This window comes from Xiphophorus hellerii, chromosome 22, assembly GCF_003331165.1.
Source record: "Xiphophorus hellerii strain 12219 chromosome 22, Xiphophorus_hellerii-4.1, whole genome shotgun sequence".
Lineage (NCBI taxonomy): Eukaryota > Metazoa > Chordata > Actinopteri > Cyprinodontiformes > Poeciliidae > Xiphophorus > Xiphophorus hellerii.
This window is the reverse complement of record NC_045693.1, coordinates 17,153,372-17,180,726: the sequence shown is the minus strand read 5'-3', so window position 1 is coordinate 17,180,726 and position 27,355 is coordinate 17,153,372. Positions and strand designations below refer to the sequence as shown.

The 27,355-nt window shown below is 37.7% G+C and overlaps 1 protein-coding gene across 2 annotated transcripts in view; it reads left to right on the top strand.

The window, feature by feature from the left end:
- lrmda (leucine rich melanocyte differentiation associated) overlaps positions 1-27,355 on the top strand; it is a 239,315-nt gene that overhangs the window by 126,916 nt on the left and 85,044 nt on the right. The window lies entirely within an intron of this gene.

The window sequence follows — 27,355 nt, the reverse complement described above, 5'->3', positions numbered from 1 at the left end:
CTGGTGTGATTTAGCTGCTGTCAGTTGATGCTGGTGTCCAGAGGTTGATAGCGACTGGCTGGATGGGGGGAAATTTGTTACCTTTAGCTCTGACAGGGAGATAATTGCTGATGGTTAACAGAACGCTATGGAATCCGAAGTGTTGGAAGCAGAGCGCAAAGTAATGGGACACACAGCCAAAATGGGTTCAGTTCATTTTCCTGACGAAATGCACTCAATTTTGAAGCGAGAATAAAGCTTGACATTTGCAAAGGGATACAATGTATTGTTTTGTTTTGAATTTTTTCACATTTCATCCAGCCTAATAGTCGGGATGGGGAGGGGGATTGTTTTTTCTAAGCAAAATTGAGAGGAGACGAAAGCAGAAGATAGTGTTTACTTTATTATGCAGGCTTTGTTTCTGTTTAGTGCATTTTTTATAGGTTTTGCTGAACACAAACTGTTAAGAGAAAAAAAAAAAGCTTTTTTTTGAATAAAAGGGTTGGACATGTCAGTTTCCCACATTGCTTTTCCTCACTCTTATCATTACACTGGGAAAGACTTTTTGCCCCTTTGCAGATCTAATTAGGACACCGAAGAAAATGTCTAGCTCCTCCTCTATCCTTTAGGCCCTTTCCACTTCACCCTCACATGTCCACCCCAATCTCCCTCTCTCATGTCTAAGATGTCCACATAGGTGCCTCCCAGCACCAGGATCAGGACTGCTGTCAGTCAAGCTATCCAAACTGCCAGCAGCGTATCACAGAGGGAGTTAAGCAGGAGGCGGACCTGAGAGTGCAAGTGTGATAGGTTGACAGGAGATGACTGGCAGGTTAAACCCCTGGTTAATTGTCTTCTCCTTCTCTTGTTGACGTACAAGCTGCTGGGCTGTAATGCTGTGGGTGGAGTCAGACAGCTTGCTTTGGATGCTGCGTTTCTACTGCTATTTCATTTATTTATTTATTTGCAAATCATTTAAAAGTCCTCTTTAAAGGAAAATAAAATTTAGGATGCCATTCAAAATTAAACATAAAACACATTTTATTCTGCTTAAGATATCGTTTATATATCTTACAAACTCGTAAGAATTTCCCATCTATTATTGGCATGGATTGGTGTCAGTCTATCTGTTTTAAAGGGTCTATTTGCATTAAAAAGCAGTGCTGATAGGCCCATAATATCCTGTCACTCCTGGATTGACCTCAGTATTATATTTTTATTTTGTGTCTGACAATGAGAGTAATAGGAAATATTGATTGGCAGTGCAGTTAAGTTGTCAGCATAGTCATTTATGTGTCAGGAGAACCAGTTATACTGTCAAAAAAATCACTTGAGGACTATTCTGCTCCTTAGCAGCTTTCTATAAAAACATCTTCCTGAGACAGGAAATGCTCCCTTTCTCACCAAATTATCATGCTTTTATTGACTCAACTTCTTGCTGTGTGTGCTCTAGAGAGCGCATAGAGGGCTTCTAATATAATACCAATGTAGATTTTCCACATAGACTGACTTAGAGAACATAGATACCAATGCAAACTTGCTTTAGTATAAGCTCATTTTACATTGCAGATCAACAGATATCCTGAAATTGACATGGTTCTGTTTTTGTAGCCACTATTAATAGTTACTCTCCTGCAGCATACTGTTACTTTGTTTAAAAAAAGAAACACATGCATACATACACAGCTGTATATCTTTCAGTTGGCTTGTTATTTATGAGCGCTTTAAAAATATCCCTTCCTTAGATGTTATCTGTGCTGATGCAAGACTTGTAAACATTTTCCATTAGTTTGATCTGTCTGGTTGGGTTTTCCTGGGCAGCGTAGCTGTCAATTAGCTGTCTCTTTTAATCTCTAGTGCCCCAACATGGCTAGGACGTGTGATGCAATAGCAATTTGATGGTAAGATAATTATCGAGTCATATGTGGGACGGCTTTGAGATAGCTATTTTAGAAGTATGTTCAAGTCATGTCTTGTACAATACCAAGTTTTTTTAAATAAGGTTTTGACTGTTGTCAAAGAGTGTTTGCAGCACTCTGCTGATTAATTTTTAATGTAAATAGTATTTATGAAATATGAGTTATTTTAAAGACGAGTGTAGATAAGCCTACACTCATAGGCTTAACTACACTTTATTGTCAAATAAATATATTATATAAATATATAAATATTTATTATATATATTATAATAAATAAATATATTTATTTATTTGACAATAAATACATATTGTACTATTGTAATATATAAATAAATATATTTATTGTCAAAGCTAATAAATATATAAAGCATTCAAATAAGAACAATATGGATAAATGAGTGAATGAAGTACAGGTCATTCGGCTTTTGCTCTATCAGAAACCCAGATGATTTTCTGTCTGCACTCAAATTTATCGCTGACATTATTAAATGCACCTTCCACAATTAAAGTCAATGTTTTCAGTTCATTCAATGCTAATTGTTGTGAAAGATGCAAATTTCAGAGGAAAAAATCCCTGATATGTATAGTATCAGGGAGGGGTTTTGAAATTAGTTATAAAAAGTGACTGTTGACTTAGTCTACTTCAACAAAATTCAATTCAAAATTCTTGAATATTTTGTACTTGTCTGTGGTCAATTTGTACAACAGTGAAGCATACATAGCATCAACCTCTGGATTCCTTTTTTTTGTTGCATTAGTGAAGAAGCATTTAAAATTCATTCAATACCACGAAATTTGAACACACAACAGCAAAGTTGCTTTTTTATTTTTTTTATTTTTGGGGGGTTTAAGCCACTGTCTTACATTTTGTCTTTGTTTTACATTGGAAGAAAACCCTGTTTTACTCTGACTGTTCTCTCATAAATCAGATGCAGTTACCTCATCTCTTAATACAAATAAGTAATATCAGATTATAGCAGGAAGACTTGAGAGAAATGTATTGGATGCCGTTAATTGTTCTTTGAACTGCTGTCACACTGTTTCCTATATTGGAATGCTTGCTGGTGTTCTGAAGAAAATGTGGTAGGTGGATTTAAATTTAAGAGAATGAAGATGATTTTGTGGAACATCAGGTCATGTCATATCGCTGATGGTTTTTGTGTTGCTTAGAGATTTTCATATTTTTAAAGGTTTATGTGTATCAGTGAATTCAGTGCAGTTCTGCTGTTTCATTATTATTATTATTATTATTATCCATGGCTCTACTGAATGCCCTTTGAGTGCATGTGGAAGTCAAATAATTATGAGCAAAATTTTTTTGCACTAAATAATTCCTCATGTTTCACTTTTAGTTTCAAACACCTGAGTTGAGAGAGACCAATTAACCTAACTATCATGTTTTTTGGACTGTGGAAGGAAGCCAGAATACCTGGAGAGAACCCACATATTCACAGGAAGAATAACTAAAATCCATGATTGGATTCGAACACGTGACCTTCTTGCTCCAAAGCAACAGTTCTACTAACCGTTCCACTGTACAGCCTAGTCGTTATTTTTATTATTTTTTGGTAACTACAGTCACATATACACTGGTGTATATAGTAGTGGGGTACCTGTGGATTATACATGAAGTATTAAAACTGCTGCACTCAATGTGTTGAAGTCCAGTTTTTGCAGTATTCAAATTTTGCATGCTACAGTGTTTAAGTCATAGTAAGAAAAAGTGGGTTGGTTGTTTTCTAGCAGTTTTTAATACTCTTACTGAGACAAATTGGAATTGGCTAAAATTAGCGTCAGCAGTTGTTGATTAGGTTTTTATTTCGCCTCTGGCTTTTCAAGACAAACACATTCAGTAGTTCAATTTCAAATCTCACACAGGCCCTCCTGATTTGGGTTTGTTGCAATAGAAAAACAAAACATGAATATTGTAATTTAACGTATGCAAAATATTTTACTATTATTAATAATGTATCTTTTTAGTTGAGCAGGAAATTGATGTCTTTGATGTCTGGTTGTGTGAGAAGAGAAGAAAAGAAGAAAGCAGCAGCCTCAGTTCATCAGAAGTTTTTTTTTTTTTTTTCCCCTATGTCTGCTGTTGGCTAAGCAGCGATTGCTGAACAGTTTATTTGATTTCAGTGTTCACTTTCTCAGCGAGTTGAGCCAATGTTATTTGAAGATGTTTAGCGAAGGTCTGATTGAATTTGTCCCTCACTGCCGAGGCAGGCTCCATTAGGCAGCGGGTAGCAGAGTCTGGGGACCAGTTAGAGAGAGAAGACAAAGCTAATAAAGCTGTGTGGCCACAAACCCGGAGCAGGAGTTAAGGGGTTAAGGCTTCATGTTAGCTGGTGCTGGGTCAACTGGGCAAATTACCTCAGTTGAATCCCCCTTTGTTGAAGCCACAATCAGCAACTCAGAACTGTAATCAAAGCACACTGTAGAAAGATGATGAACAAAAAATACAGATATTATTTTATAAAATCACAGTGGGTAATGGAAATTATTATCCCAGTAAACTCCTCCTTAAGATGGGCAAATGTGACTCAAACTCTGTCACTCATCGACTTGGAAATTGTTTGTGACAGTAACAAGCTGTCTAATCCGTTGATTGATTGATGGAAAGAAGGCTCTTAGATTGCGAGATGGACATTTCCATGACAGCGATATTGTTGTTCCACTGTAATCAGACTTAATGGATCAACGGTTCCGCGTGGTTAATCCACTATATTTGTATTGTTTTCTCCAAAAGGCTCCATCTTCAGCGGGAATGTCTCCTGCAGTCATTTGCTGTCAGAAATAGATGATTGTGACAGGTGGCTGTCTCTGTGTTAAATGTACCTTAAGTCTCTGTGTGTGTATCTGACTACCGCAGCTCTTTTCCCCAGGCCCTTGGCCCCTGGCCTCTATCTCCTGTTCTCTCTTACAGTAATGAAGCCTGCCTTAAAGGAAAGGGATGCGGGCAGCGAGGCATCACAGATTAGGTCAGTGGAACGGCTAGCGGGCTGAGCATGATGGATGAGGGCCAGAATGAGTTTCTGCTGTGGCTGTATTGTGAACTCTTTTCATTGTCACCTACGGCCCTATGAGAGCCTGATGACGAAGAGAGCAAGTGTCAGAAACGCCCTTGTATTCCCCCCTCTCTCTTACTCCTCAAGTTTCTTCCAATACTACTGTTCTACATGCCTTATTATTCTGGTCTTCTTTCACTTTCTACATCATCAGTCACTGTTGTTCAAAAAAGAACTTCCTGACAAATAAAAGCCATGTCAGAGAAAGAAGACTAAGGAAACCAATAGCAGATAGAGGTTTGAAGATGCTCTCAAACTTGGGTCAAACTGTGCTAGTTTTAAAGGGATAATACTCATGGCAAATTCATTTTGCATACATCCAGATTATTTGCTTCTTAAAAGATACATTGGACAATAACTTTAAATGATATTTTTATCTGTAGATGGTAACAGGAATTGCATTTGACCTACCACACTGCCAATTGAATTTGATAGTGTCTTACTGTGACTAATCTTTTAGAAAAAGTCATATGAATGGGGAATAAAATAGCAAGTCCTAACTCTAAACTGTAAACTTAGTCTGATAATGTAAGTTTAGGCTGTAATCGCTGACAGCGATTAATTTACAACCTAATTTACAAATAAATCAGATTGTTATATTGTTTTTATCAGTCTTTGTGACCTAGAGCATCATGGGAAGAACTGGAAATGGCAATCAAACAAATTACAATCATTCAGTTACAGTCATTGAAAATACTCTTCAAACAGTCCTTTGCAATAAAAAAAAATATGTGCATACTTCCAAAACAAATTTGGAAATATTGCAAAATGTTTAGTTAGAATTCCATATTTTAAAAGCTTTACATTCTGCAGAAAAGGTAGATGTCTGCTTTGGTCTTTGTTCATCATAACATAGTTTTTAGCTTTTAGCTCGAGGACAAGCTAATCTGGATAGACAGCAAGAGACTTATTTGCACTAGGTAAGATATTAACAGCTTAAAAGTCTTAGCAGAACCCCCTTTAGAAATTCCTAAGCTGTCCCTTAAAAGTTGTACAGGTTGCACACAAAGTCTCCTCACACTTTTTCACTCTCTCCTCTTATTTCCCTCCAATGCAGATGGACCTCCTGCTTTGACTGAGCAAAAGCAGGAGGCAGTGAGGGGGCGGCGGCGTTGGCGGGGTGTCTTTATGGGAAACGTTTGTGACCAGCGTGACAGCTCTCCTTGATGGATGGGCCTCCTCCATCTGGTTGCAGTGCATGTAATAAATATCCATGCTCGTGTTTGACCTCTCTCACTTACCAGACACATCTTTCACTTTTGGGACATCCAAGGGGGACTCACAATTATGCTCTGCACTTTCCACTTGCTGGGATGTCGGGGATAGCAGCTCTGTTTATGGGCCACAGCCCAAGGGCAAAGAGTCAAAAAAATAGATAGCTGTAAACAATGCTTGCGCCGCCAGGAGAATTCTCCAGCATTCAATAACCTTTAACACCTCCTAGGCCCTCATCTCCCTGAGCTGGTTGCCAGTGCCCTAGAATGCACTGCGGCTCCAGACAAACCACCTCCATCCGTTGGTCAGTGATTTAACTTGGAGTCTAAGCATGGGTCAAAGGATCAAATGCCACTGTCTGTGGAAAAGGGTGGGAAAAAAAGGAGTTAAAGGGGGGAAAGAATCTGACCAAGTAGAATCCAATTTGCTCTTCTAAGTCCACTACGCTGCCAAAAAAATAATAATCATTTATCATTTGAAGAAGGGCTGCTACTGAGGGCAAATGGATATGTGGTTGAGCTTTGCCAAGGTCACACTATTCTAGTCACACTGGGACCAGTTTTCTAATATAGATAAGCAGAATGCACAATATAAATATCCATAACTATGCCTCTTTAAGTGCTCTTATGCTCTAGTTGGTGTGTTTGCCCTCAGCAGGAGCCCAGTGCATTACTGGGCATCTCCTCAATAACCAGAACAGATAGGTAACCATTGGATTTTAATAAACCTGGATAATAATGAGACTGAAAAGCTGAGTGAATTGTAAAGCAGAAGGCTAATGAAGTGCTTATGTGGGCAGTATGTGAAGAATAACCTATAACCTATTAAGAAACAGCCTAACTCCCTCTGCCTGAGTCCTGCCCCTGATTGAATTAGTGAACTCTTTAATTACTGAGCATTTAAGATGGGAGCTCTGAATCTAATTGAACTTTTTCATGGCTACTGCTCCCCAGCCAAACAATTTATTCTGTGAAAAAATTGAATTACCATTCCCACTTTGTCTACTTTTTCCCCTCGTTTTTGCATTGATTTTTATAACATTAAGGCTGTCTGTGGAAATTCCAGGCCGTAAAGAACTAAACAGCACAGCATTAGTCGCAATAACACATATGTTATAATCGCAGGGAGAACTTACTTAAAATTCAATCCACTTTGGCATCATTATCATGTATCAACATAATAAATGAGCCCTTCAGAGCATGGTAATTATAATTTGATAAATCATCAGCAGAAAATTAACTGGATGTCAAAACATTCATTGGAAAGGGTGATGAATGGAGGATGATTGTGGTGATGAATTGTGTTAATCTGCGCAGTATGAAGCCAGCGAAATGGCTAAGCAGCCCAAGATGGATGGGCCATGGAAGCTGCAAGGTCAGGACACACAACTGCAGAATGTAGGAAAGGGAAAATAGGAGGGAATGAAACATGGAGTGAAGACAGAAGGACTTTCTGTCTTTTTCTTTGCCCTTAGAGCTCAGCCAGTCTTCTCTCCACAGTAGTTTGTAATGTTTCATTCAGAAACTGATTCTAACAGTAAATCCATCCAAACAGTTTTTAAGGATACATTTCAAAATCTTAAGAGGTGATCATTAAGAATGAGTCAAGTGATCTTTATATATTTTTTTTCTTCGAATAATGCACCAGATATACATAATGTCTTAGACAAAGTGCTTATCATGCAATATACGTAAGCAATCTTGCTTATGTAGTAAAATGAGATTAACCACTTGAAGTCTGATTTAAAAAACAATGGAAAATAGTATGTTTTAAAAATACACTTTGGCTACACTTAATGAAACAAAAATGTTTCTGCTTTATTTGACTGGTTCACAGTGTTTTATATAAGTTTACATTAGCTGTTGTAATACAGTAGTTTGTTATGTTCATGTCAACTCATGGATGGATGGGATGTTATGGATCTATGTCATGGTTATTGCCATGTTTTTGCCTCAGTTTTATTGATTTTAATCCCAAGATCTCATTATGTTCTTTGAAAAACATAACTTGCATTAAAAAAATGACCATTAAAAAAATGGTCATTTTTTTAATGCTTAGTTTTCTTGTCCTGCCTTGCCATACAGTTGGATTTAAAAAAATAAAAATAAAAATAAAAATCTTCATGTCTAAGAATGTATATTGCAATGTAACATACATTGTCATTTGAACTTTCTGCTATTTCAATGCAGTGTTTTGTCCTTTTGTCACGGAATATTCACATTAGAAATATCTTTATTGTCCTTGCAGTGCTAAGATTGGAAAAGCCTTCACTGATGTAAATGAAGGCTATTTCTACAGATAACAGTAATTACACATCACCACTTTTGAAATGTGACAAAGCAGACAATGTTGCTTTTATTGAATTCATTATGATGACAGGCAGTACATCCTTTTTTATTTATCTCTGATTCTCCGTGGCCATGAATGTGTAAAAAAAAAAAAAAAATGACAGCTAGGCTTGAGTGTTGTTATTCAGCATTTGTGGTTGGAAAAAGCCTTTTAAAGCATTTTTTTTTAGAATTGTTGCATGCCCATGCACCCACCTGACCTGAGCAGAAAGCATGTCTTCAGGGGTAGGTCTGTTGTTAAAGTGGCTTCACACAGCGATCAAAAGTCCCCCTTACCAGCCGGTGTCATTTCTAGCTGGGAAGTATTAATCTCATACAGAGGTTCAGGCACCTCTTATCTATGTGGCAGGTTGACATATAAAGGGGATATTTCGTCTTGATTCCGACAATGAATGCAGCACATTGGCTGGCACTTGCCCTGTGCTGCATATGGAAAAGGAAAAATCACACCTCACTTTCCGCAACTTCCATTTTCATTTGTGCTCTCCTTTCACTCACGTCTCCTTTTTCCTCTCTCCTGGAAATTATCACCAGTCAAGTCAGGAGCTCTGACGAATGGAGGGAGAGAAATGTGTCACACTGCCTCTTAAGTTTCTGGTTGTCTAAATGACACAGAATCTTGTCATGCAGCTGTCTTCTTTTCTGACACCACAATTACCCATAATTCCCCCTGTCATTCTGTGTCTCAAGGTTAGTATTTTATATCTTGAACTGAGTACAGGGGCATTTACATTCAGAGGCAAGGAATTAAGAAAATAACTTTTGTATTTGTGTTATTGAGAACTCAGAAATTTGTTTTTTGTATTTAGAGTAGCTGCTTAAAACGAAAATATGATCTGTGATGGAGTTGTAACTTATTTGGGTTTTCAGTAGTCATAAATCTGCATTAAAAAGATGTCCAATAAAATGAACACTTGAAATATATCAACTTGTGCAATTAATCTATTAAATATTTGAGATAAAGCAACTTTAGTACTCTTCAAATGTTTTGAGATGTAAGTTTTCTTAAAACCTATTAACAGACATTTTGCTTTACTTTGTGTGTGTGTTTTTTTTCTTGCTGAACTAAACAGCTAAGAGAAAATGATTGAGTATAATGCCTCATTTTAGTCCTTTCTCCAATGTTCTCATATGCTGGTTAGGTTAAACAGTCCATGTTCTTGATCTCTTTTACCCCTTGAAGTAAAGTGTTCTTCAAACATATATAATTCATGACAAAATGACAGCACTGACACCAAAATTGACCTGAAAGCTTCCATCTTACTCTTTTTGAAATCCTCTGTTATAATGTGTGTCAACCAGATAAAACGAGTCACATTTCCATTTGCAAAGACAGCTGACTTGACTGGTACAGCCTCCATTATAATTGTATTTGAATTTGGGATTGGAGGTCAGATGGACGTGATGGGATGCTCCAGCATACCCTTCACATTCGCAGATAGGAATGAGCTTTCAGATGGTGAAATTAGGATTGGAATGCACATAATTTGTTTTATTATTTTCAGGTAGGTTTGGAAAAGAATGAAATTGTGTATGGAGTAAGGTTAATGTTGTCATATTGGGTTCCTTATTTAGTCTCCTAAAGGATTAAAATTTTATTTAAAAAAATAGGTTTCTTTTACATGCTTCCTTCATTGAGCTGCTACATCGCATCTTTAGTTTTTGTCCAAAAATATCTGATCATTTTGGTTTTTAAGTTAAAAATAAGAACCTGTAGATGATTGTGAAGTTGTTAAATAGGTAATTTCAGTTTTTTGGCTTCTAAGGACTTCAAGATCAAAGCTGTGAGTTTGAAGTGTGGTTCTAAAAGTCCTGATCTCACTGCTGTGTCCTTGCACAATGTATTGTATATTTCTAGTTGTAGAATGTGATTTTAACTATTAAACAGCTAGTGTGGAGTTTTCTATTTTCTTATTAAAACATACAAGCAATATGGATATGGCCAAAAGATCTTATGGTTGCTGAAGTTTGATAGTGTGGTGAAGACTGTGATGGTTAGAGCTTATATTTCAGACAAGGGAGCAAGCAAACTCACACCAAACAGCCTGGAACGGCCATCTAGCGTATTTGAACAGAAAACTGCCCATAGATTGTAGGGCTCAGTGTTTGCAATGAAACAATGAGATTACCAATCAGAAAGTTTTTTAATGCTTTAAATTGGCTTTATAACAAATACAAATCAGTAGTTTTGAAACAATCATCATCAGTTGTCTCTATTAGGTGGTTGAAACTCCAAGATGTGTCAGCTGGCCACAAGTTTTATTGTAACTTGTTCTATTCACTTCAATGCCTCAGCATTAATTTGTGCTTTCTCTGCACTCTTCAGCAAGACAAGTCCAAAGTATGTTAAAGAAAACTCCACCACAGTACTTTTGATATGTGTTCTTGTAAAAGAGCTTCTTTAGCATTTAAGTATTCAGTCCTTTCAGTCCAAAGTTGACAAGTCTTTGGACTGAAAGGAAAGGATTAAATGAAACAGCCCTTTACTACCAGTCAATAAAGTTTATTTGTAAAGGACATTTCAGCAACAAGGCAGTTCAAAGTGCCGTACATCATAAAAGTACGCAAATAAGAAGTCATAAAAACAACATTCAACATTCAGTCAACAATTGAGACACCAAGGACAAACATTACATTTTGACGAGCGCCATCAACAGGATCATCAATACATGTGTAAAATATGTTGGTCAATTTTTTATTTATTATGGTCAAAAGCAACTCTAAACAGATGGAATTTTAGTCTAGATTTAAAAGACCTCAGTGTTTCAGCTGTCTTTCAGTTTTTTGCAAGTTTGTTGCAGATTTGTGGTGCGTAGACGCTGACTTCTGCTTTTCCATGCTTGGTTCTAGTTCTGGGGATACAGAGCAGACCAGAATTGGAACATCTGAGTGGTCTGGAAGGTTGATACAACAACAGCAGATCTTTATTGTATTTTGATTCTAAGCAATTCAATAGTTTATAAACGTACGAGAGTATTTCAAAGTAGATTCTCTGAGCTAAAGCCAGTGTAAGGACTTTACAACTGGGTGATGTGATCCATCTTCCTGGTTTTAGTGAGAACACAAGCAGCAGCGTCATTTGTCATTTTGTCAGCAACATTAGTCCTTTATTCCTGGAAGTGTTATTTCATGAAATTAATATTATAAATGCTGTGATTTTAACTCAAAAGTTTCAAAACGTTTTAAGAAACGACAGAAAAGAGTAGAAATTGGTTTTGAAAAGTGTGGAATTTTAAAAAGGGTCATTTGTAGGAACCCTGTTAAATACCTTTCTTGTGTTTGGATTGAATCTCCTTTGCTCTGGATAGTTGTCATTTTGATCTGTCAATGTGGCATGGTTAAAGGCAAATTTACTTTTAGGCTTTCATTAAATGTGTTAATAACTTAACAGGATATAAATAGTAGAGGGAAAGCAATGCACATTTTAACCTTTAACTAATGTGACATTCAGGCTGTTCTGAAAGCAAGATGGAATTTATTTCCCTCTTTACTATGCACTGAAAAGAATTATGTATATTTTTGAAAATGTGGTTTATAAACTTACATGATTATAAATATGCACTGCAAGGTATTTTATACTGTGTGTTCAGTTGTGAAATAATGCAATTTACATTTTACAAGCTCTTAACTGGTTTCAGCTCATTTAGTTTATTGTTCCCACATTCACTTTGATTATAAATATTATATAGTGCACTTTTCAGGCTTTCTTATAATTGTTGCATCTGTTTCCCCTGTGTTTTTTATTGCTACACTGCATGTATCACATTATTCAAGTCACTACCATTTCCAGCAATTCCACTTTGAAACAGAGACCTTACAGAACCTTTCTATTTTGTAGTACCTTTTTCCTTCTGTTTTTTTTTGTTGTTGTTTTTGCCTTAGTTTTCCATGCAGCTGTAAAAAGGAGCACTCTGTTTTTCTTGCATGTCCTATTATGAAGTTTTATGCCACTTCCATGAGCCTAAGACATGTTCCTCTTTTCTTTTTCTGGCTAATTGGGAAATTCTTAAGACCGTTTCTATGCACAGCATTATGTGCCTGAATGTGTCAGTGTGCTTGTATGCTGCTGTTAGACTGCATGTCATGTTGTCAGTTTGGATCGTGTTTTTAGAGTGGTTTGTAATTAGATTAATTAACACTGTATTGACAAATTGTTAGAATTGCCTGATCTTTTCTCATGTTTGAGGACACTGCTTTCTTGCTTTTTTCAAATCTAAATACTGCTGAAAATGGAACCTTTTTCCAAGGAAATGGAACACTTTTTTTGCACCCCCCCTTTTTTTTTTTAAATCACAATGTCTCTTAAAGCATCTTTTTTATCAAAGTGGTGTACTGTGTGTTGAACAATTGTGACCCATGTGTTTATTTTCCTTTTGTCCAACCCTACAAAGTAGACTAAGGCTTTGTGTCAGAATGAAAAGACTTTAGGGGAAGCGGCACATTTGGGGGGTAAAGTTGGGAGGCCAAACAAGCTTTAAAGAAGGTCCAGTTTTGCTTAGGGTTACTGGTAAGCCTGTTGGACATCAGCTTTGTTCTTCTCATAGGCTCCTTATTTGTGTCCTGATGCGGTTGTCCCCTTGCATGTTCCTCTTGTACCTCAGCTGGGCCAATTCGACGGTCTAAGTCTCAAATTGAGCCATTTTGTCTCACTTTGAAACAAACTAGGACCTATTATGTGGGAGTTTTTGTTTTAAATTCATACCCCTCCTTCTTGTCTCCCTTCCATGTTGGCCTTGGTCTATGTAGGTTGTCAATGCCCCCTGCTTTTCTTTGCTCTTAAGTTTGATGCACTAGCTTTGTGAGGGGTCAGTGTTTCCACTCCAGCAGTGTCAGCTTCAATCTGGGGCGATTTGGTGTGAAATGTGTGCCATGGTGTGGGGGCTTGCAGGTCAAAGCCCCAGTAATTGATGTTGCTTATTCATCTGCTTTTCCTCAGCTACTCCCACTGCAGTGCGGCAGCCTGTTTTGTTTGTCTAAATTGTTTGAAGATTTACTGTAGGTCTTAGGGCTCTGAGAAGCATTCCCCTGCTGCACTTTGTCTGTGTTCCTACCTAGCAGGGGGTTCAGCACCAGGCCACACAATGGTGGACGCACAAAAGAGGCTTTGCCCAACACAAGGCTTGGAGGCCATAGCAGAGCATGATACGGAGCACTGGGGTACACACAATGGGATTGGCACAAAGAAGGCTTCCCTTAAGACAGAACTAGGAGGACATCTAGCATGACAAGCAGTTGCTGCTCTCAGTGTAATTAGCCATGGAGCTAGCCGAACCATGGCCTCATGAGGTAAATGTAAACAGATTCAAAAAAGAAGAAAATAATTCTTGACAGGATTCAGATACGTAAACACACACTCAGAGGCCACTTTATATAAGTAGCAAAAAACATTTGCTAAACTTCAAACTGAACGTCAGAATAAGAAACTACCTGGTGGTAGTTACTAACTCCTCTGCATGTCAATGTTCTTCAGAGGCCTGCTAATGCTAAGTTAGGTCTCATAGGTTTATCTATAGATATACAGATATATATTCATAAATATAAGTGTATGTAAATATCTCATCATCAAGGTTGTGCAGTCTATATGGACCTACTTTTCTACACAGTATATCTGAAACCTTGTTGAATCATTAGCAAGAAATTTATGGTAGCTCTGGATTTTAAAAAAAACATACAAACTGCCTCTTGTGATTTCTAACAGACAAAATGGCTGATCAGCTTTTAATGACAGAGTATTCACAAAAAAAATAGGACTCAATCATGTCTGCACTAAAAGTCCGTCTTTTGGTGAATTCTTGCAGCCTACTAATCTGTCTTTTACTCTTTGTTCTGAGAAACTATACCTGCTATCTGAAGTGTTGGGGTGTAGTGCTAGATCTGTTTAACCACAAAGAGGAGCGTAATGATGGAGCCACATTTAATCTTGCCCTCTAGCATGTCAGGCGTCGGCATGGGTGGTATGTCCTCAAGAGCCTTTGAAGAAGACTGGTTCGCGGTGGAGATTTGGATCATTACACAAGAAAGAACACTTCATAAGTACTGAAGTGAGTTGGAGAAATGACGGTTAATGATGTTGACAGCAATTCACCTCCACTGAATTACAGAAAGATTTGACTCAACTTGCCTTCTTTAATGAGCCTCACTCTGTAAAGGTAATGGGCCACGAGTAAGACAAGGAGAAAGGAAGGGAGGGGAGACACTGTGAGGAAGGGGGGGATTTATTTCTTTTTCTCTCCTAAGAGGTCCATTACAATCGGTTTTTATATGACCAGGTAAGATCCTGCTACAATGGCATCACAAAGTAGTGTCTCTAAATCATCTTTTCGCGTAATTCGATGGCTAGGTCACAATGTATTAAAGGTAAATCCATATAAGCAAGTAACCATCTAAATTATACATGGATTTTTAAAATGTCCAAGATCAATCAAGATCCTCTGTTTTTAATTTTGCCCTCACTAGATTTAATCTAGAGCCAATAAACTCAAACTGCAAAAAAAAAACAAAAAAACATATGTCCATGGACTCTGATCTTTGGTTCATTAGAATTTGTCAAAAATAATAACCTTATAGAAACTTTTACTGTTTTCCATTTCTGCCAAAAAAAGCTCAAAATCCTGTCTAATCATTTTCTATAAGATCATTCAAGAGTACGACACTTGGATAACCTGGAATTTATTGAGGTGGTGCCTTTAATAAAGTTTGAGAGCCACTGATCAAGGTATAATACCGGCTTACTGCCATCTAACTCTGAGTGTTTAGTACTAATTACTGGACATTCACAATGATTATAGGTGTAGTTTTGAATGAAATGTAGGTGTTTTTTTCTTAGTTATTTGTAAAATATAATCTGATCAGATGAAGGTTGGACTAGGCTGAACTAAAACTTTATGCAAGTGTTATACTCCAGCAACAGACAATTACCTAAAACATAATATATTGGCAAATTTGTTTGTTTCTCTTAAGAAAAAATTGACATTAAAAAAGAGGTACATACTGTACCGTTACATCATTAGTAGCTCTATGTATTCCCATTCATGAGTGGACATAAAGAACCCTCTTTGAAAGATTACCTTGTTAGTTTATGGTCTATAACCAGAAATGATATTTTCTGGTCATGGTCAGAGAAAAAAAATAAGTTGAATAATACTGAACAGAAGAAAAGTCCCACTTAGCACAAATTGAATACATGTATAGTACTTTAAACTCAGTAAACACATTTGCACAAACCGTGTCCATCACTTAAATACAATAAAATGTTGTCTAAGCTGAGAAAGTTTTTCTAAATGTAAAAGGTGCTCTCTCAATAAGCATCTATAATTTACTTATATTTCTCTGATGCATGTCTTTAATGTTATTCCACTTGGATTAAATTTGCCTATTTACATACTTCTAGAGCAAGGACAGTGAATCTGGCCTACAGCTTGTTTGCTATTTCTAATCCTGCATGTTTATGCGCTAGTTTGTGACAAAAACCTTAACTGACAGCGTGACAGTTGATTTGCAGTTCTATTTTTTTCCTTCATTTGACTGTCATCCCATCAAAGTAGCATATCTGTCGAAGTCTTTGAGTGTCTCACACAGAATGATAAATATGTACATCCAAACCAGGACTCAGTGCCAATTATGCATCGACAGAGATGTCACCAAGAATGTAACATTTAAATTAAAATGATGCCATTTGATTTCAAACTGACTTCTGCAGTGACATGGCCCATTATGTCCTTCCGTTGTGTAAGATGGGACAAAAACAACAATGAAGAAAGGAGGAAGTATTCTAAAGGTCAAATCAATAACTTTCTTGTTTTTCTTCTTCTGTGTGTAAACACAACATAAACACAAAGCACACCTCCACGTCAGTCAGCAAGCCTAATAATAGATTTGTTAGAAGCAGAACAGATTTTAGATTTTTATAGCACCACGCAACATATTGGTTAAGACCACCCTCTGACTTTAAATGCACTAAATCCGGCTCTCTTGATTAGTTTTGGCAGTATCTTGCTACTGTTTTACTGAGTCCATGTTAATATTACTCTAATTTTATTGACATACGTATTTTGTGAGGCTCTGATCAGCTACTGCTCATTTTGAACAATTACAATTTCTGTAAATGACAGCAAAATATGTTTTTTTCTACCTTGTAGATAAATTGAAAATGGAACTGTTCTAATTTACTCATTTAAAGTACGCTCACCTTTTCGGTTTTTGAATCCTTGAACACGTAAGACACTACTTTTTTTATAAGATGCATTTAAGTTAATTCACAGTTTATGTTCAACTTTAATTTTGGAGGAAAAAGCTCCAAGTTGCTGTTTTGTGTTATCATCCCTTTATTTATTGTGTTATAATCTAGCCCTAAGGAGCTTTTCTCTGAATGATCACTATTAACTATTTTATAACCTAGTGTGAGAGGCCAGACTGCATTACACAACTATGCACTTAAAAAGGGTTTTGCCTAATATTTCAAGACGTATACCAAATAATAATTTGAGATATTATAAACTTTCTTTAGCATGATATTCTAGCATTTAGCTGGATTAGCATAGTTAGATTTAATTACAGCAGTCCACGTCTCGACAAACATAATAAGACTCTTCAGAAGTATAAAACAGGGTAACTTTGCTGTACATTGTTGAGTTGGTTCCTGTTAGCTGCTGACATCAATTTTTTTATTGTAGCTGCCAGAATAAATAGCCAACATGCTACTGTAGAAAATAGTTTGCATCTAGAAGTTTCTTAAGCCTTTTATTCACCCACTGATACTGGAAACAGGTAACTGATAACATTGTTCTTTCCTTAGCTATGTGACAAAGTGGTTCAGTTTCTGTTCACCACTTGTCCCTTACTCTTATTTCTGAGTCACGTACTTCCTATAGTTGGTTATAATGCTTAAATTTAAACGTTAGTTTGCAACTTTGCTTCACTTACTATCCCGGTTTGTTTGTGTTAGCATTATGTTGCAGTTTCCATCTATTTATATGTTTAGGTTTAAGCTACTACTTCTGGACTATTGGTTGAACTTGTTTATTTTGTTTCAAAGTATATTCATGGTATTTGTTTTCCTTTTTACTGTCCATTGTTTGTCCATTGTAGATCTGCAGCAGGGCAGGAGTATGGAAGGGGCCGGCCCAGTATTTCCTGCTTAAATGGATGGATGATGTCATTGATTACATCGCTGGGTCCTACCAATTAGAGGGTTTTCTTTTGAGTATTGTTTTGTTTGTTTTTCTTTGAAGTAACTTTTTGAGTTATCTTGTACTACATGGTTTATTTTGCAGACTATTTCATTATGTAGATGAGTTTGTAAATTAGATTAATAATTTTATTCTTGTTTCTGTGTTTAGATTTTTTTTTTTACCTGTTTAATTGTGGCTTGGTCCACTCAAGTGCAGGTGTGTTGCCAATTGGCTATAAAAACAGTGAGTTCTTGGAAGCTCGGGATGGTTGACAGAGTCAAAAGTAACAAATAAAAGTCATCAGAAAAATCTGGACCTGGTGGCTGTTTTATTGTTCACCTTGCTGATACTTGACCACAATACTTTACAAAACCATGAATTAAACACTAATTTAGTCGGTTTTGTGCCTTAGTAAGCCATTCTGAAACTTAAGCTGTTGCTATGGAACAACAGTGTAAAATTGTTCCATTGTAATCATCAGCAAGAATCTCGGTGCATCTCTACTAGTACAGTATCATCGTATTTGGTTGTAGATGGGAGTGCAGCAAGTTCAGTAACATATGCAGAAAACACAAAGCATGATATGTAAATTGGCAGGAATGCTTGTCTAATTATCACTTTTCTGCTTGCTCTCCATGCTGAGATTATGTAATTATCTTTTTGAAAGTCAGTGAAAAGACATAGCTTCGTGCGTGAGTGTGTGTGTGTGTGCACGCGTATGCCATGTCTGAGATACTGGTGTACCTGACACTCAGCGAGCCACTTAATAATATACTGGAAAGGCAGCTAATTATATTACAATAATGGCTTGATGAAAGCGGTAAGACAGACCACTGAATGAGTGATAGCACTTTTTGACTGCTTAAATTGTGTCTTTATCAAAAATTATTCTTATTATCTGCCTGCAAAGGAAGATCTTTAATTACAGATCTGTTTATATATTAAGACACATGAATGTTCTGGCTCTTTATGCTTGTTATTATGCAAATAGCCACATTTGCTAAATGATATGTTTCACTACAATGATATTTTCAACAAACTGAATTCCTTATCAGGGTAATTACTCCGTGTTTACAAGCTCCCCAAAGCTAGGATATCCCAATTAAAGACTACACCTGTTCAATTTGTGGGAATCATATTTGTTACAAGTGTCATTACATGTTCCCCTGAAGAGCACAGGTTTGTCAGCGGGGAAGAATCACCACTTAGACCCCTTGCTGGGCTCCCAGATTTCATCCTGCTTCTACAAATGTTCTAGGCAGACTGGTGTTGTCTAGTTATGAGATTCGATGCAGAAAGAAGGCAGGAACACAACTGACACATTCTTCCGCAGGGCGCGGGGAGGGGGTAGATGGGTAATCTGATGGAGGGCGAGCCTGAGCAACAGCAGCAGCATTGACATCAGCCATAGACTGCTTTCGAAACTTTTTAATTAGCACTAATTACCTTTGCAGGAAAATGTTGAGGCTTGAAAGGATTTGTGTCAGCAAGTGGGAGATCAAAGATTGTGGTGTTGTGCATTTTAATCTGAACACTGAGGGGTAATAGGGAGCTGTTTGTATGTTCTAGAGAGGCTTAGAGGAAGAAAATCATCCCAGGTGGTCCCTGAGTAGTCTACCTCTGCTAATGCCGCCGAGCAATCACACCACAGGTCCTGTCACATTACCAAATTTTCCCCTAATATAAAGAAATTAACTTTAGTCTTTAGCTTGGAATTGAATAATGGCCCTCTTTCGCTTTGTTCGTGTTCTCCCCTGTCCGTGTGCATGCATTCCTCAGCGTCAGTGAGTGCGCACACGCGCCCGAGCGCAAGCGCGCCGCTTCATCAGACTGACAGGCCTTTCATAGAGGTGGTTTTTAATGCATGCCTGGACATCACTGTGGTAGGGTCATCCATCAGACATCAAGACAACATCGATCATTTGCCATGAAGAGAGCGCGGGGTAGTGATTATTTGCTATTAGGTGGATGCTGAGGCATACAAATGGCTGGCAGTTGACAGTTGAACTCACTCTAACGTAATGCGGGTTGGCTCCCCCTCTCAGGGAAATGTTGACAGGCACTGAGCCTGAACACTGTAATGACAGAGTGTATGGGGAGACAGGGCACTGAGGGTTTCTTCCTCACAGATCGCAGCATATATTATTTAACACTTTTTTCCCTTAGTTTATTTGCAAATATTTTATATTAGCTTATTTCCCAAGCAATTTTTATGTACTGTACTCCATATTTGTGTATATTGTTTACCATAAATAAGTCAGCACTATGTGAAGTGTCCCCTATTGCAATATGCTTTGGCTGACTGACCCTGATAGATAACTTTAGGGCTTCATATGCACGCTTAAAGATGCGTGAACCCTTGCTTGTTTGTGCCGCATTGATGTGCTCACTGACTGAGATGCCATCAGCGAATTGATTTTCAGCTCCCATTCACTGTAAGAGGGGGGTATTTGTCATGTGGATAGACAACTAATCTTTCAATACAAACATTTCACAAGACACATGGCTGTACTGTGAGAGGAGTCCTCTTTCGGTGAGGGGAGGGGAAATCTTAGAGTAAGATGATGTATTTTGCCACCAGGATGTATATTACAATGTACAGTTGTTGATGTCCTAAACATGGGAGGCAGGTGTTAATGCTCTGATGCGCAGCAAGATCAGTTTGCAGAAACTTTAAAATAGACGTCTGCCTTTCTGATGCAATCTTTCAGTTTCTTGCGTTGGGTCGCTGCTAGAGCTTAGACTTCATCCCAGGACAAACTGGGGTCAAGCAAGGCTTATGAGGTTGGAGCTGACAGGAATGTCTGTCAAGTCCTTATCCCCTGGCTAGGGTTGGTCCAGGGTCATTAATCAGACAGGGATTTGAGGTGCAAGGGGAAGCAGGAGGGCAGGCCGATTTCAGGAACGTTGACCTCTGTACAGTGGCTTTGATTTTTGTGTGCTTGCAGGAAGAGGTGGTGTGTCTGAGTTGATAGGATCAGCCCCTGTCTCATTCACAGTGCTCTTAGCCCCTCTGCCAGCACTAATGACATTGAGAGAGAGAATATTAACCTCACACACTCAGCAGGAATATCCACAGGGGTAGTCTATTACTCAAACATGGCAGAATTCGCTGTCCTATTATCATTCACAACAACTAGTTTTACATTTATATCTGACACTCCACAGTGTTGAGGTTTTAAATTTACCTTTTATCCATCACACTGGTGCATATTATTTCAGTATTTCAATTCAAAAAGTGAGACTCAAATAATGTATGGATTAATTATATGAAAAGAGATATATTTCAAGTGTTGATTTTGATTATTATGGTTTACAGTTAATACAACTCAGTACAGTAATGTTTAAAGTACAGAAAATGTTAATATTAAAGATGGCAAGTAGAAAGAAAAAATATTTCAAAAATGGACAAAGAAAGCACTGCCTCCAAACACATTGATGAAAAGTTGAGTGGAAGGAAAAAGTGCAGGAGCAAAGGTGTACGAGGCTTTATAACATTATCAATGACATAGGCTGATCTCCTCCATGCAACACTACTTTCATGCATTAATTAAAACAAAAAGACCATCCATCCAGTATTGATTTAGAACTTTTTCATTTGGACATTTGAATGGTAAAAAAAATTTATATTCTAACTAAAAAGTTTTTTTTTTTCTTTGAGCTTTAAGTACTAATTAGTAGAAGTAAATACTTGAACACTGTTATGAACCTTAGCAATGATTTGCACTTCCTAAATTTGAGGTCTTCATCTAATTGATTTTCAATTATGTTCCAATTTATCGAGGTTCGTCTGTAGTAATAATGAGTGATATTTACCTTCTTCATTATAAAGAACTTTGCTAATTACATTTCACAGGTTCCTTCATCTTTGGCTTGTTTGTGCGCTCTAGAATAGATTTTTTTTATTGTTTTATTTTTTTTTATCAAGCAGCGAATCCCTCCGTGAAGTAAAATGTGACGTTACATCGCCAATTGACAGCTTTGTAGTTAGTAATGCTTTAGCACATATCAGGAGCGAGCATAGAGTAATATTCAAAACAGATTAGAGTGAAGCCACATAAAGAAGAGATTTGCTTCCGGCGCCAAATGTACTCTAATGATTTGCATTGCCATTAATAGTAATTTGCAGCTGCCTGGGAGGAGACATGTAATCCCCTTTCCATGTGTGAATTGACATGTATTCATGGAAGACTATGTGTGTCCTGGATGTGTGATCTTTAAATGACTGCCACCTGAGGCCTGGCAGCGTAGAGGGAGGGAGTGCCGCACTGAGCGGAGACTGTCTGCATGTGTGCGCCAAAAAAAAAAAAAAGGGTGAAAAACGAAGAAGAGCTGTGGGGGAGATGGAGACAGATAATGACAGTCTAATTCGCCGTCGCCATCAGAGATGCACGTATGGAAACAAACGAAGGCCTCGAACTGTAGCTGGAGGGGAGAGTGCTGGAACAGACCCGATCAGAGCTGTGTGGAGGTGGTAGGAGGGATGTTGGAGGGGTTGCAGGGCATCAATTTTCTTTGCAGATAATGTCACTTTTTAGGAGCCATTTCCACTGGTGTTTTGATGCGTTATTTTTGGATGTTCCTGCCTCTTTTTCCATGTTTCTTGATGGTTATAGTGATGAACTGCACGCCCTGCTAAGCCATGTGAATTAATATCCATATATCCTACACAAATATAACGTCATTGAGTTTCTAATTTCATTTTGTTCCATTCGCATTCAGCACCACTGTAAGCAGGAAAAAAATGTTTTTGTTTGAACTAAATTTGAAGTAAATGGAGTTCACAGATAGTCAACATAAAGTAATATTTCATATTGAATTACTTTGGAGCATCATATACAATGCCTTGCAAAAATACTCATGTCCTTCAAACCTTGTCACAACCCCCAACTTAAATAGGACTTTGGGACTTTGTGTACAAGCAACACAAAGTAGTGAGAGATTGTGTAGTGGCAGGAAAATGATCCATTAGATTTAACAAGGTTTACAAAACAATATAAAGAATATGGTGTGTATTTTTTGGTGTTATTTACTGTGATACCTTTTAATAAAATGCAATGAAATCAATTCCCATCAGAAGACACTCAATAGTTTCTAGAGTTCTCCTTTGTATGATTTCAGTCTCAGTATAAATGTAGCTTTTCTGTGAAGACCTAACAGTTTCATGAACCATAAAGAGAACACATCAAGAGAATTTAAGAAAGTGCTTTGGTCAGATGACTCTACAACTTAACTTTTTGATCTACACGCAAAGTGCTTTGTGATGTATAAAAACAAAAAAAAAGTCTGCACCTCAGCCTGAACACACTGTTCCCAACTTAAAATGGTGCTGGCGGCATACTGCCATGGTGATGCTTTTGTTCTGGCAACTTTTTAGAGTTAATGGGAAGATGGATTGAGCTAAATACAGGGCTAAATGCCTGAGACTATGAAAGATTGTCTCCCTTCCAACAAGATAATCTAAATGTACAGCCAGAGCTAGGGTGGATGGTTTAAATCAAAGCCGTATGCATGTGCTATAATGGCCCAGTCAAAGCCCAGACCTAAATCCAACTGCAAATCCACAGCAAGAATTGAAAATCAATGTTCAGAGATGGTTTTCTGTTCAGTCTAATTGAGCTTGAGCTATTTTACAAAGGATGGGCAAAATATCCCGTAGAGTCATGCTCCAAATTGTTTGTGGCTCTAAGTCCAACGAAGTAGTTTTAGAGACGCACGCCACAATTTTCATATTCTTTTGTGTTCACCTCTTACAAAAAAGTTCAATAAAATTTTTGTTTTGTACTCTTGCCATGACAAAATATGGAAAAGTTTAAAGTATTGTCTAATGCAGTTCATGGTTCTGTATTGACGTTTTAGTGTAGTGTGTCTCTGGTTTCCTTCCTTTCCCTAACTCATCCTTTCACCCTTGTTAAGTTTATCACTGCCAGTCCACACACAGTTGTCATTCGAGATCCACTTTCTGTACTCTATTTATTACAGTACCACATCCTCGCAAATAATCTGAAATGAACTCTTACAAGTGTGTAATGCTCACATGAAGGTTATCATAGCCCTGGAATTGATCAATTCTTCAAGCAGTTATCTGTTTCCTTCTGTAAAGGATGTCAGAGTGCCTGCAACTCTGCAGATCCAGCTGGCCTAACTTAAAGTAAGATTTCCTTTTTTTTCTGCACTTATGCAACCATTTGAGAGGACGTCAGCTGCTGGACTGTGGACTTCAGCTCTGAAGCCTCTCCAGCTTTTCAAAGTCCTTAGATTTGGATGTGAATTCAAGGACTTTTCGAAGTACTGTGCAGGAGCCCAGATGGGGTTCCACAGTAATAAAGAAAGCATTGTATTAATGCATGATAGGTTGAGCAAGAGCAACTTCACTCAGGCCACAGTTTCAGAAGCAGATGGAAGACTGTGTAACACATGTAAAGTAGCCAAGACTGCTGTTCTTAATTTTTCATGTGTTGCCTGAGGATATCCAACATGACACTGGTGCACACCATTGGCAGAAGTGACTGACATTCCAGCCAATAACAAGCGAGAGTTTTTTTCCCTCTGTTGTCAGCTGTGGTTTATCAATCACTATGTCTGCATCAGTATTAGTGTATTGATCCGGGAAAGCTGCGCTCTGGGTCAGCGTCTCCTCTCAAATGTCCTTGTCTGGCTTCTCACATCCTCCACTTCCTCTGCTGAGTTTCTGCTCCTGCTAAAAATGTATCTATCTCCTCTTGGGGCTCAGTCGGCAGGATATTTGTAGATAATGGTGGTTTCAGCACATACACCCACCACTTATGTAAGCTCCAAAGCACGTACACCGATATGCAGGCAGCGTTGTGTGATGTATAATGGCGGGCTTACACAGGCTAAGTGGTAGTCAAAGCGTAAAGACAGCCCATGTGAAGTATTAGCTCTGACAATGAGGCTGATCATAATTATCTTAACAAGTGCAGGATTCATTGCCTTACCTCGTTAAAGCGCCTTTCTTTCTCTGAAAGCTACTGCTGCTCGGTCTCTTCATGATAGAGACCCAGTGTTTGATCATATATGGTAGATATTTATTTTTCTAAATATGTACCAAATTGCTCCACTCTGACTTGAATTAATTATTACTCATAAAGTATTTTGTTTTACCTTTTAACAGTCACCTTCTTAAAACTACAAAGGACAATTGGTGTTTTTGTAGAAATCGTGCAGTTATTGCTGCTCTTTTTGAAGAATAGAAATAAACAAAGAGACGTGTATATTTTATCATTACAAGATAATTTTTGGCTCTTCTTTTTTTCTTGATTCCCAACTTTTACCAAACAACAGTTGCAGGCAGTTATTCTCATTAGTGTTTTTAAAGAAAAAAAAAAAAAAACAGGTTTTTTTCAGCTTTTTTTTATTAAGGAAAGTGCTTTTACTGCAGTGCTTAAACTTTGTTAGTTATCTGAGCTGCACATTAAAACAACAAGGCTTATAAAAAGTAATGAAAGCAGCTATGGAAGTCTGCAGAGGGGAGCATAGAGAGCTGGAGAGTATTAGAAGTTCAATCCCAGCTCTGTAGCTAATGCTGGATGGGACCTAGTGGCTCTCCCCTGGCTGTGAATTTAACTGATTAAATCAGCCAGTGCACGCAGTGGTGGTGACATGAAAACAACAATTAATAAGGCTCCCCCCCGTGCCATGCGGCTCCCTTTAACCGAGCAGCTAATAACATAACCCACAGGACTGCAGCCCATCAGACACACACACGCAGGCACCCACACAGATGGCTATAGTTTGTTTGCGGCCTTTTGTTCACAGAAAATTAAATGTTTATCCAAGGTGGTAGGAGATTTCTCTCAACTATTCTTTAATAAATATTATACTTGTAACGTAATAGCAAGTTCTTCCTAATGTGCTTTAGTTGTTTTAGGACTTCATGTTTGTTTCATTGACCCCTATATTTACAATTAAGACAAACATTTTTTTCAACATTTTTCCATCATCCACAAATGGAAAAAGAGCACAATTTAATATATAAATATATGTAAGAAGTATATTTCTTATTAGTGTGATTCTAAGGAAGGTAAGAATGACCTAGTTTGACATGCTTCCTATCTCTTAATAAATGAGAAGTGCCACAGGGTGAAGACACACCCAAACCAAATTCAAAAAGAAAAAAAAAACCTGCCACTTCTCTCCGTTCATCCATCTTGCTGCTGCATTTACCATTCCTGATAAGAGGTTGTCAGTGGGCAGGTTTGCCAGCACACTGGCAGGGTGCTGTCAACTTTCCTTGTCGGGGTGTATGCGTATGTGTGTGTGTGTTGATGTCTTCTCACTCTGACTCTCCAGCCAGTCAAAAATATAAAGAATAAATGACCATTTTCTACACCGAATGCTGTTGCAGTAATTTTCTTTGTTGATTATTCAAAGTTTTCAACCAATGTCTAAGTAATTTGAATAGTTAGACTACTATGGAAGTAAATATGTGCGACTACACAGTTGATTGAGGAAAAAAAAAAAACAGTCTCAGGAGTTATCCATCTATGAGTTATTTAATTTTTGGGGTGGTTTAAGTGTGTTCAAAATGTTTCAATCACTTAAAGCTAGAAATTACTTCGCACCCCAGAGTTGTCAAGATTCATGTTATGAGTCAGAAAACAGTGGAATTTGCAAAGTGTTTGTGGTGGTAACTACTTTCATCAATATGACGTAGTAATAATGTATTTCACCCCAACCAATTACATATTTTTTGGCACTATCTGTGCCACTGATTAAAAGACATGCACACTGCCAGTCATGCTAGAAAATATGCATGTGCAGTAGTCATATTGGATTCTACGAAATTCCAACATCCCAACCCCCATATTCTCTCACCCCCTCCCAAAAAATAAATAAACTAATTCATGTTAGTTTGGTTGTTTTGAACAAAATGTAGCTGATGATATGTAGCCTCCGACACTGACACAGAACCAGGAAAGAGCACTGCGTCATGCTGCAGCTTTATTAGTCATTGTATCCGGAAGTTTTCCTGCCAGAATGTGACATTGTTCACTGGAATGTTTTCTCATGACGCTTGATGTCATCCTTCTTTTATTTTACTGTGTGCATATTTTTATATATAAAAAATTAGCTTAAAATATTTAATTTACTAAAATACCTATTGATTAAGAGTACCTGATTGAATTTAAAACAGTTCTCATTTGAACTGCGAACTGTAAGAGGTTTCGAGAAGTTCAGTGTCTGCAGTGTGTCAGATTTAAATGTCAGTGAAGTCTCCCAGGACGCTTTAACATGGCACTCTGACAGTGAAGGATTAGACAGCACACACATCGCCTTTTGTGTGGCTACTATGACTTGAACTTTGCAGGGCTCTAACATAACTTTTAACACCACCTTCTGTCAATTTTATGCCTGTGTTAATTTGTATATGTGTGAGAGAGGTGGAAAGGAAAGAAGCTGGGATGACCCCTCACCTCTGTGCAATGTGTCATAAAAATGAACGGAAGGGCCAAATGTTTCCTCCTTTTAAAAGAAAAAAAGCTTTGATGTTGTAATCTGAACACTAAACCCCCCTATCATGACGCAGTGGCAGAAAAAAAAAAAGTTTCCCCTTCTGCTGCATCTGTGATTGTGAGTGTATCCCAGTTCCTCTGTGAAAATGATGGATGACAAGTTAAATTTGTGTCTGGGGAGTG